Source organism: Lutra lutra, chromosome 13 (assembly GCF_902655055.1).
Source record: "Lutra lutra chromosome 13, mLutLut1.2, whole genome shotgun sequence".
Classification (NCBI taxonomy): domain Eukaryota; kingdom Metazoa; phylum Chordata; class Mammalia; order Carnivora; family Mustelidae; genus Lutra; species Lutra lutra.
Genome location: NC_062290.1, coordinates 47,649,744 through 47,660,571, shown reverse-complemented (window position 1 = coordinate 47,660,571; position 10,828 = coordinate 47,649,744). Strand labels below are relative to the sequence as shown.

At 38.6% G+C, this 10,828-nt stretch overlaps 1 long non-coding RNA gene and 1 other non-coding gene across 2 annotated transcripts; both read right to left on the bottom strand.

Moving 5' to 3' along the window:
• Window positions 1-663: 663 nt before the first annotated feature.
• On the bottom strand, window positions 664-9,975 carry LOC125082884 (uncharacterized). Its single transcript, XR_007122133.1, has 3 exons — window positions 9,829-9,975; window positions 1,292-1,467; window positions 664-951 (listed from the first exon to the last, which is right to left on the bottom strand). It is a non-coding gene; the product is annotated as an uncharacterized LOC125082884 (long non-coding RNA).
• Window positions 3,893-4,026, bottom strand: LOC125084185 (small nucleolar RNA SNORA33). Its single transcript, XR_007122533.1, has one exon. It is a non-coding gene; the product is annotated as a small nucleolar RNA SNORA33 (small nucleolar RNA).
• Window positions 9,976-10,828: the final 853 nt, after the last annotated feature.

Here is a 10,828-nt window from a genome sequence, read left to right as displayed (position 1 = left end):
ATTGTGTTCTCCTGGCGAGTTACTTAAACCCTCCAAGATTCAGTTTCTTTGCTTGTGAAATGAAGATATAATGGCTATTTCAGAAGGCTGTTTTAAAGAGAAGATGTAATGCCAAGGGGCTTTACACAGAACAAAGCTCAATAAATGATGGCTATCATTTTAATGCTGGAAGAGAAAGCCAGAGTCAGAAATCAGAAAGAGGTGCCTCATTTGGATCCTCTTATGCAGCTCCCCATTAATGGGGTTGAGAGCCAGCTCTTCATAGGAAAGTTGGCTCACAGATTCATGACATCAACAACAGTAACAAAATGAGCTCAATCGTTGGATACTGATTGGAAGTATGACTCTACTGGGGAGGTAGTGTGTGTGTTTGTGTTGTGGTTTTACGTGTTTAAATAGAAGTAGGCATTTTAATAAAAATTAAATCAAATTCTTAAAAGAATTCGTAGATCAGGGGCACCTGGGTGGCTCAGTGGGTTAAGCCGCTGCCTTCGGCTCAGGTCATGATCTCAGGGTCCTGGGATCAAGTCCCGCATCGGGCTCTCTGCTCAGCAGGGAGCCTGCTTCCCTCTCTCTCTCTCTGCCTGCCTTTCTGTCTACTTGTGATCTCTCTCTGTCAAATAAATAAATAAAATCTTTAAAAAATAAATAAATAAATAAAAGAATTCGTAGATCACACTTTTTGGAACTGAGGGGCACTGGTAAATCTTGGGAGACAGCAGAGTAACAGCCACGTGCTTCTGGTGTCCAGGTGTGTCCAGGATGGGGGATGGGCCAACCATTCAAAGCCCCTTATCTACAGGGATAGTCACAAGACAGTCCCAGCCTTCAGCCTCTGGCTTTGCTCTCCTACTTCCAGAAATCCACTTCACTTCATCTCAGATGGGCGAGCCTATTTGTTCTTATTGTGGTGGCTGAGATACCACAGATGAATACAGATGAACTTTATTCCTGAAAAAATGATACATTAAAAAAGTAATCACATGTTTAGATCTGTTTGGAACAGGTGGCAGATTAGAACCTTACTTCTGGATATTCTCACTCTATAGTAATGTATGAAAGGCTTTGAGGTGTCCTGTTTCACTCAGTTTTCCCATACTATTTGCTCACTTGAACTTTTCTTGTCAGTTTCTTTGATATCCTGCATAATTACTGTCCTGTATAATAGACTTTGGGAAACACTAATTTAGACTTAACTGTCTTGCTATCCCAGAGTTTACGTTGTTTTTAGCGCAAAGATATTACTATACCAATAGAGCATTTTAAACAAATATCTTGAAGTTTTACTCACTTGAGTATTTTTCATACATTCTTACTCTACCCAGTCACTTCCCTTAACATAAAGGCTCCAAGGTGTTTAAGGGAATGTACCAGGAGGAATTTCCTTTTCTGGCTTCTGCCTGTTTTCTCCACATTTTATGGTCCATGCATTGAGTTTTAGTACCTCAAATCTCCTTGAGATTAGATCTGAGGGGGGAAAAAGACAACATCTTAGAAAAAAGAGAATAGAAAGAGTACTGATATTTTGAAATTTATGTATTCACAAACATGAGTTTATCCGTCAGACATAAGGAAGCAGGAATCCGGGGTGCCTGGGTGGCTCAGCTGGTTAAGCCTCTGCTTTCATGGTCCTGGGGTCCTGGGATGGAGCCCCTGCATTTAGTTCCCTGCTTGGCGGGGAGTCCGCTTCTCTCTCTCCCTCTGCCTGCCGCTCCCCCTGCTTGTGCTCTCTGTGTGTGTCAAAGAAATAAATTAAAAATCTTGGAAAAAAAAATAGAAGCATGACTCTTCCACATACACAGCCCCAACCACTAAGCATCACACTCAAAGGTAATCTTGCGTGTGGAACGTATGGAACCCCCACATTCTCACCCTTCAGATTCTGAACTGGTAAAGAATCCATAAATAGCAAGGCTGTCTGAAGATTCACAATTCCACCCTGATTAAATCAAATTTTATAGTTAACGTGAAGAAGGTATATATTACTGCTTCTCAGAAACCACAAGCTGAACTTTGCCACTGACATTATAGTAGCCACTTACAGTGGCCAAAGGCTGTGAAACTAACTGCTGAAGACATTCTGTTTCCAGCTCAGCTGCCTTCAGCATGGAATACCGTATTTATTACTGCAGTATAATAATAGTTACATTATTACTGGGCTAGGTAGAGGCAAATTATCCTCATTGGTGGTACAATGCAAAAGACATTCTACAGAAGTTGGTATGTGGGATAAGAACCCCAGCCTACATACCAATTTTCATGTGGTGTCAATTATCTAAAATGGTCTCAGTAGAAAGCTAAAGAATACTAATGCAGGGGAAACATATCCAAAGGAAAACCCAAAGGATAATAAACACAAGAAGATCAAAGAAACCTGACAGAAGATATTATTGTTTGAACTATTGGCAATTTTTCCCCTAGACCTCTGGTTCCCAACCACAGTCTACCTCATCAGAGCAAAGGGCAAAGAAATTCCAGCGGAATTAACTCATAATATTTCTGAGCATAAGAAGTGCATGAAGCAAATCTCTGATATAAACTCTGTATTAGCTAAACAATATGTTAATATATCTTTTAGTATGTAGTTCAGGTAGTTTCCAAGCTGGTTCACTAAAGAATAGTGTCCATGATCTATAACCTCACATCCCAATCTGGTGGCTGAATGAAAAAAACATTCAGTTGTAGAAACATCAAATGCAAATATAGATAGGACTTTTGTACTTGTATTAAGGAACAGATGTTTTCCTTGGAGCAAATAATCTCACTTCTCAACTTCTGCATTTGTGAGGTGAGAAAGTCATACTAGACATTATTTAAAATTCTTTCCATTTCAATTAGAGTGATGTAATAACTATTTGCTATTGTTTTTCTCTCATTATTAGAAAAGTAGTTATTTCCAAACATCACTATACAGACCAGTTGAATTGAAATCTTCTAATGAGCCTTGTAAAAACACAGAATCTTAGTCTTTGCCCCAGAGATTCTGATTTAGTAGGTCTTGGGTAGGATTCAAGGTTGTGCAGTTTTTCAAAGTGATACTCACCGTAACATGTGGCCAGGCTTGAGAATCACTGACCTAGACCTACCCAGCCACAGGAGTAAAATCAATATTTCTCACTTGGAGCAAACCTTTAGGATGTTCCCATTGCTAATAACAGAAAAATTGTCAATTTGATTTAGACAATAAGGGAAATTTACCATCTCAGATGAGTGGAAGCTTAGAAGTTGCGCAGACTTTTTTGTTCTACTTTAGTCTGATTTGGCAGCTCTGTCTGCCTCTGAGATATTTTCAGCCCTAGACTTTCAGCAAGTCTCTTTGTCTCCTGTTTTTTTGTTTGTTTGTTTGTTTTTTGTTTTTGCAGGGGTGGAGGGGCAGCAGGGGAGAGTGGCAAGAACTCTTTTCCCAAGGCTTCCCTGCAGCCTTGCTTTGCATTTTTGTTGGCCAGAATTGGATCACATGCTCATTCATAAATCGATTATTAGCAAAGATCATGGCATTTCACAGATCCAATGGTTCTCAATCTTGACTGAACATTGGAATCACTGGGAAAAGTTTAAAAATAAGAGTATATCCAAACTCCAGAGTTTCTGACTTAATTGGTCTGGGGTATGGTCAGGGCACTTAGTGTTAAAAATTTTCCAAGGTGATTCTAATGTATAGCAAAATTTGAAAACCACTGTCTTAGATTAATCATCTGGAGATGAAATACTGCTGGGGAGTCAACTACCATAACCACTAAAATCATTTAAAATCCCTTAAACAAAAAGAGTTTCTTTCTTTTTTTTTTTCTTTTTTTAAATTAACATTTAGAAAACTCTTACCAAGTTGTTAGCACTGGTTTTGGTAAAGCTTTACAAAATTATTACTGGAAATGTTTCCATCATTACAATTTCTTATAGCCACTTTCAGGGACCTTAAGGACTTCAATGTCTTTAAGGCTCATAACATGGCATTACTATTGCCAGCATTTTCTAAATTTCTGCAGAAACACATTCAGGTAAGCAGACAAAAAGATTTTCTACCTTATACCACTGTGACAATTGCTAGAAGGCTTAAAGGCTTACCCAAGGTAAAACCAACTAGAAAGTGCCAGTCACATGTATATTTGACTCCATCTAATGTGCTTTCTACTTGTGTGTCTAGAGTCAGTGTGGAAAGGAAGAGAGTCACGCAGAAAGCATTGTAACTTATCCTTGGTGACTCCAACAATATCTACATCTAAATGACTTCAACTTGCTATAGTGGTTAAGGGGGGATAAGTAAGCCAAGTAAATAGATATAACAAAAAGGAGTCACATCATAGGATGGCAAAAGGTAGATTAAAAATCATAGAAAATGTTAATTTTTGCCATAATATACCATGATATCATCATAATAAGAACATGTTCTTTGATATGTGCAGAGAACAAATTCTCCTTCTTTTAGAAAATCTCTTCTATAGGGTCACCCGAGTGGCTCAGTCAGTTTAGCATCTGATTCTTGATCTCAGGTCAGGTCTTGATCTCAGGTCCGTGAGTTCAAGCCCTATGTTGGGCTCCACATTGGGCATGGAGCCTACTTTAAAAAAAAAAAAAATCCCTTCTGTAAAAATCTCTTGGTGAAACTTGACAGGCTCTATAAGGCAGCAAAGACCTCAGTAAGGAGGGAAGAAAACAGTAAGCTTTTTACATGGTCTTTAAAATATATACTTTCCCGGGGCCCCTGGGTGGCTCAGTCATTAAGCGTCTGCCTTGGGCTCAGGTCATGACCCCAGGGTGGGGTCATGATCCCAGCATTGGGCTGTCTTCTCTGCGGGAAGCGTGTTCTCCTTCTCTCACTCCCCTTGCTTGTGTTCCCTCTCTCACTGTCTCTCTCTCTGTCAAAAAAATAAAAAAAATTCTTTAAAATATATATATAATTTAAAAAATAAAAATAAAAAATATGCTTTCCCAAAAGTAGTCATAGAATTTAGAAAACTGGCTTTTAACCAAGAGAAAACCGTCCTGGGTTATTTACAGACCTGAGATTACCAAGTGGATTTTCCTAACTATACATTTACTTTATGTTTACAAGTTTGAATTTTTCCGCTTGCATTTTATAACCATTCATGTTTTCATAAACGTAAATCAAAATGCCTTTCTTGGCCTATTAGATGGTGCAGCCTTTGTTTTGGTCTCATTTTAGACAGTTATAATCAAAATGTTGAAAATTCTCCTTCTCAGGTTTCAAAGAGAAAAAAAATAAGATAAAAAGTTGTAATTCCTTAGGCTAGAATGATTTCAGCAAAGGAGCTATGATTAAAGTTTAACAAATCAGGAAGAAAAGAAGAAGGGTAGCTATAAACTAATTCACTTATTAATAAAACCCTTCAATTAAAGTTAGGAGGTATCCCCTTAAAACTTGAATAGAGATCATTTGGGACCTTCAAATTAAATACTATCATGTAGCTGATATAAATGTTTGAACTTTTGTTAGCTGAAAGAGTAGATATAGGCTGAATATATGATTCTGAGAAGATGTTAGATAAATTCCTTAATGACTGTCACTCATTAGCAGTCATTACATTGATAGCATTGTTCCCTTCTGAGGAAACCATCCACTTCGTATGCGTTGAACAAGCTACAAACATCAATGGACTACCAACCCTGAGCTAAGGGCTGTATTAGACTTTGGCAATGTTTAGATTAGAAGCATAGGTCCCAACAATAAGGACTTTTTATGGACTTTAACCCACTGGATAAAGAGTTAAGGAAACCATGTATAGCAATTCAGTGTGTTACTGATCATAATAAAGGTAAGCATGGAATGCTGTGGAAACACAGGCAGGGAACTACCACCTTGAGCAGGAGGGTGGGAGTGGGGTGGAGAAGGCAGGGCTTTCTGGAGGATATAGTGCCTATGTAGGAACTAACCAGGCATAGAAAGAAGAAAAAGACATAGATCAGTATCACGGGAAAATACATGTCGGAGAGACATAAGTAGCGATGTTTAGCAGCCATGTAAGATTGCAGGTAGGGAACAGGCGAGAGGGCTGACCAGAAGCTTAGACACGGGTCTTACCCCAGAAGACTGGGAAGTCCCAACATTTTAGCCTAAAGATAGTATTTTGAGCTTTTTCGCCTCAGATTTTATGTTTCCCTACTTATGATGGTAAAGGAACCAAATAGTTGGAGAGATGTTATATAGTAAAGGGACAGAGGCCCCCTTTGTGCAAAATCATAGCAATCTGCTTAATGTAGGAAGTAAGGCACAAGTGATTAAATCAACTCCTTTAACTGAGCACCTATTGTGTGATGGGCAGTGTATTCAGTGCCTTGTACACATTGTTTCCTAAGTCTCAAAGTTAACTCTGCAAGTCAAGTATTATTCCAAATTTACAGAGGAAACAACCGAAGCTCAGAGACATTGAAGGGTTTATTTGACACGGACCTGGCTTCTGGTTAGATGAAAACCAGGGCTTATCAAACTGTGTCATAAAGAAATATGGCGGGATTTTTTGTTCATGGTATATTTCTGAGATTTAAAAAAATAGCATAAAAGACTGTATTTCCTCCAGAATCAGTGACCAAAGCACAGCTCGAATACCTGTCATTCAGCAAATTATTAAATGAGTCATCTTTACTCCTTTTCCCAGGCTAGAATCCAAAAAACCTTCTCATCATTTTAAAATGAGGAGGGTGTCAGTTTGAGATTAAACTCTGCCCACATCGGTTAACTGCATGTACGTTCAGCGTCTGCTGACTCTCTAGTTGATTACAATCAGAATCTTCTAGTCACTACATAAGGGGCAAATACCTTTGTGTTATAGTCATAAAGCTTTGTTCTTCTAACATCTTTATAGCAGTTGCTTGGACAAGTGACCTAATTTGCCCCCAGGACTTTTCTTACAAGATTAATGTTGATTAAATGAGAAAATATGTTTAAAGCACTTAGCATTATGCTTGAAACATAATAAATCTGTGCTATATAGCAGCTATTATAGCTGAGAACCAGTCAGGACATCTCTCACTTCTACTCCTTTCCTCCAGCCCCACCACCACACACACAGAGATGTTTAAGACTCAGAGTTCAATTTTAGGACAGAACCACTCAGTATGTTCAGTGGGGTATAGGTTGAAAGAATGAAGAGATTACCCCTACAGTTTGGGTCCATCAAGATAGAAAAATCTTTCAATAACCAGATAATAAATTATCAGTGCTCCTATTATAGACACAGCATTCACTATACTCTCCAATTACCAGTAAATCATCCTTTTGCTTAAGAAGAGCAGTTGAGGGGCACCTGGGTGGCTCAGTGGGTTAAGTCTCTGCCTTCGGCTCAGGTCATGATCTCAAGGCCTTGGGATCGAGCCCCACATCAGGCTCCCTGCTCATTGGGGAGCCTGCTTCCCTTTCTCTCTCTCTGCCTCTCTGCCTACTTGTGATTTCTGTCAAATAGGTAAATAAAATCTTAAAAAAAAAAAGAAAAGAAAAAAGAAGAGTAGTTGAAACTTAGTTTTATTTCAGGATGAGGAATCTAAAACACACAGAGGCTGTATAATTTACTCAAGAACTCACAGGCAGAAAAGGCTGGAATTGAATTCACACCTCCTGATTTTAGGTCATGGGCTAATCTTCCTAAAACACGGATCTGAGATGATCTGTCACTTGCTCGCATTTTTCTTGGTTCAGTATTACTTGTTGAATGCAATTCAACAATTGAATTACAATGCAGTCCCAAGCTCACTTTCCAGGCTGTCTACCACCACACTGTCAAGCAACCAGAACCCAGCCAAACTCTGTTGCCATTCACTAGGTTAAGCCCCACATTGTGACGCTCTGATGCCTTTGCTCATTCAGCTATCTCTGCTTGAGGTATACTCGAATCTTCCTTACCTATCCAACTCATTCATACTTGTTTTCCAAGTGTCAGCTCAAATGCGACCTTCTACCTGAAAACTTACTGGGTATACCTACCTGGAAGTGATCTAAATCAAGTGATCCGAATTCCCATATCCAACTTCTCTATAGTGCTCTTCCTGTGTTGTCTAGTTTTAGATACTTAAGTTGCCATGTACTTCTCTTTATTCATTTAATTGTAAGCTCCTTCTGGTTAGAGACTGTGTTTGAATCATCTCTGCATTTCCATAACCTGAAATAGTTCTATACATTATAGATGATGTTAAAAAATGTGTTTTGAGTGAATGAAAGACTGAATGAATGCAGAGTCAGATTTCCATTTGCTTATCTAAGTTACTGATAAAAGCATAAATCTCGAAGGATGATTTGCTTATGTAAAGAGACATGTTCACCACTGAGCAGTGGAAGGACATTGTGCTATTTGTGTTCTATCAAGAAAGATTTGAGAGCAGGAAGTTTTTTAGGGGTTCTCTTGGGGAAAACAGCTGTGAAAAATGAAGGAGACAGGATTGGTTAGAAGGGGGAGTTGGAAGTATAGAGACTCACCATATACCTTTTCACCCAGCTTCCCTGTAATTAACATTTATGGTACATTTGTTACAATTAATAAACTAACACCGATACATTATTATTATTACCTTATTACAAGTCCATTGTTAATTCACATTTCCATAGTTTTTACCAAGTGTCTTTTCTGTCTTTTCTAGCTTTCTGCAAGTAATAGCCACATTACAACTCATGCTTTCCTAAAATTAGTTAGGAAGTATTCTTTTTTAACTTGTTTCCTGAAAGAATTTCCATGAAATTGGTATATTACTTATACTTTCAATATTTGGAAAAGTCAAAATGTGAAGTGACTTGGGCCTGGAATTCTCTCTGTGATTAGATTTTAAGTTACATATTTGGTTTCTTTAGTAGATACTAGACTCTTCAGATTTTCTGGGTCTTCTTGTGAAAGGTGTTTTGTTTCTATTTTTGTTTTTTTTTAATTTATTTTTATGTTATTTTTTAAAAAAGATTTTATTTATTTATTTGATGGAGAGAGAGGGAACACAAGCAGAGGGAGTGGGAGAGGGAGAAGCCGGCTTCCTGCTGAGGGGGGAGCCCGATGTGGGGCTCAATCCCAGGACCTTGGAATCATGAACTGAGCTGAAGGCAGATGCTTAATGACTGAGCAACCATGCACCCCATGTTTTGCTTTGTTTTAATAAAGATTTTATTTATTTGAGAGAGAGCAAGCAAGAGAGCACAGGAGCACAGGGGAGGAGCAGAGGGAGAAGCAGACTCCCCTCTGAGCAGGGAGCCTAGTGCAGACTTAGGGCCTCAATCCCAGGACCCTGAGATCACAACCTGAGCAGACGCTTACCTGATTGAGCCACCCAAGTGCCCCAAGAGAGTTTTTTGTTTTTTTTTTTAACTGAGGTATAGTTGACACACAATGTTACATTAGTTTCAAGTGTACAACATAGTGATTCAACAATTCTATATATTACACAAAGCTCACCACTGTATTCACCAATTGTACCACACAAAGTTATTACACTATAATTGACTATAATCCCTATGATGTCCTTTTCATCCTTGTGATTTATTTTATAACTGGAAGTCTGTACCTCTTAATCCCTTTCACCTTTCTTGCCCATGCTTGTTAGAGTTTTGATAAGATACGTCTCTCAAATTCCAAGTTACCCATTGTCTGACACCATTTGGGGTCCTTCAGTTCAGTTCCATTCTGCCATGAACTACACAGAGTGAGCATAGTCCTCACAAGTTAAGGGCTCAGTTCCGTGAGACTGCCCCACTTCAAGCCTTAAGTCTTGAGTGTCCTCCATTCCCCTGCATGTCTGCTTGCCTAGCGACAAATTTCAGAGCTTCCCATAATAGCCTCAGCTTTGATAGTTTGCTAGAATGACTCACAGAATTCATGAAAGTACTATAGTTACACTTACTCTTTTATTATAAAGGATACGAATGAAGAGCCACTCATAGAGCCACACGGGGCAAGATTGGAAGGGTCCCAATTGCAGGAGCTTCTGTCCTCATGGAGTCAAGATGCAGCCACCCTTCAAGTACATCTGTGTATTCATCACCTAGGAAGCTCCGTGTCGAGTCTTGTGCTGGGAGCCTTTAATTAAGGTTTCATTATGCAGTCAAGATGGAAGAAATCACTGGCCTTGCAACTGACCTCTATCCACAGCCTTTTTCCTGTCCCTGGAGCTCAATGCCTGGGGCTGACAGTTCTTCCTAATCAGGCACTTGGTTTTTCTGATATAGCCAGCTCCTCCCTTGATACTATCTAAGTATAGTATCACTCACTGTGAGTCATCTGACTAGCAGGAACTTGGGAATAGTTAAAAATGAGTCATTATGAAAAACAGAAGACACTCCTACCCAGAGATTCCAAGGGTTTTTGACTATCTATGCCATAAATCAGGAACCAAAAGGAGATCGGATACATCCTTTAGTATATTATACAAATCGTTGGGGATTTTCTAGTTATCTTTTCTTAACATTTTTCCTAGCTTATTTCCAGTGTTTAGAGAACATACTGTGAATGATTTCAATTATCTAAAATTTGTTGAGAAATACTTTGACTCAGAATATGATTGATTTTGATTGATACTCCATATGCACATGAAAAGAATGTTTTCTTCACAGTTGTTGGGTTTGCTCAATAAATGTCAGTAAGGTCAAGTTTCTTAACAATTGTTGGTTAATTTACTGATCTTTGTGTGGAAATTTATAGTAGCTACTGGAAAAGGCATTGATTCTCACTGATTGTGGAATTGTCTATTTCTCTTTCTAGTTCTCAGAATTTTTGTTCTATACATATAGTGAAGCTATATTATTGGGACATACAACTTTAGAATTCTAGCATTTCCTTGGCAGATTGACTCTTTCATCATAATGAAATGTTCTTTCTAGTAGTCCTTCTTGCCTGAAAGTCTA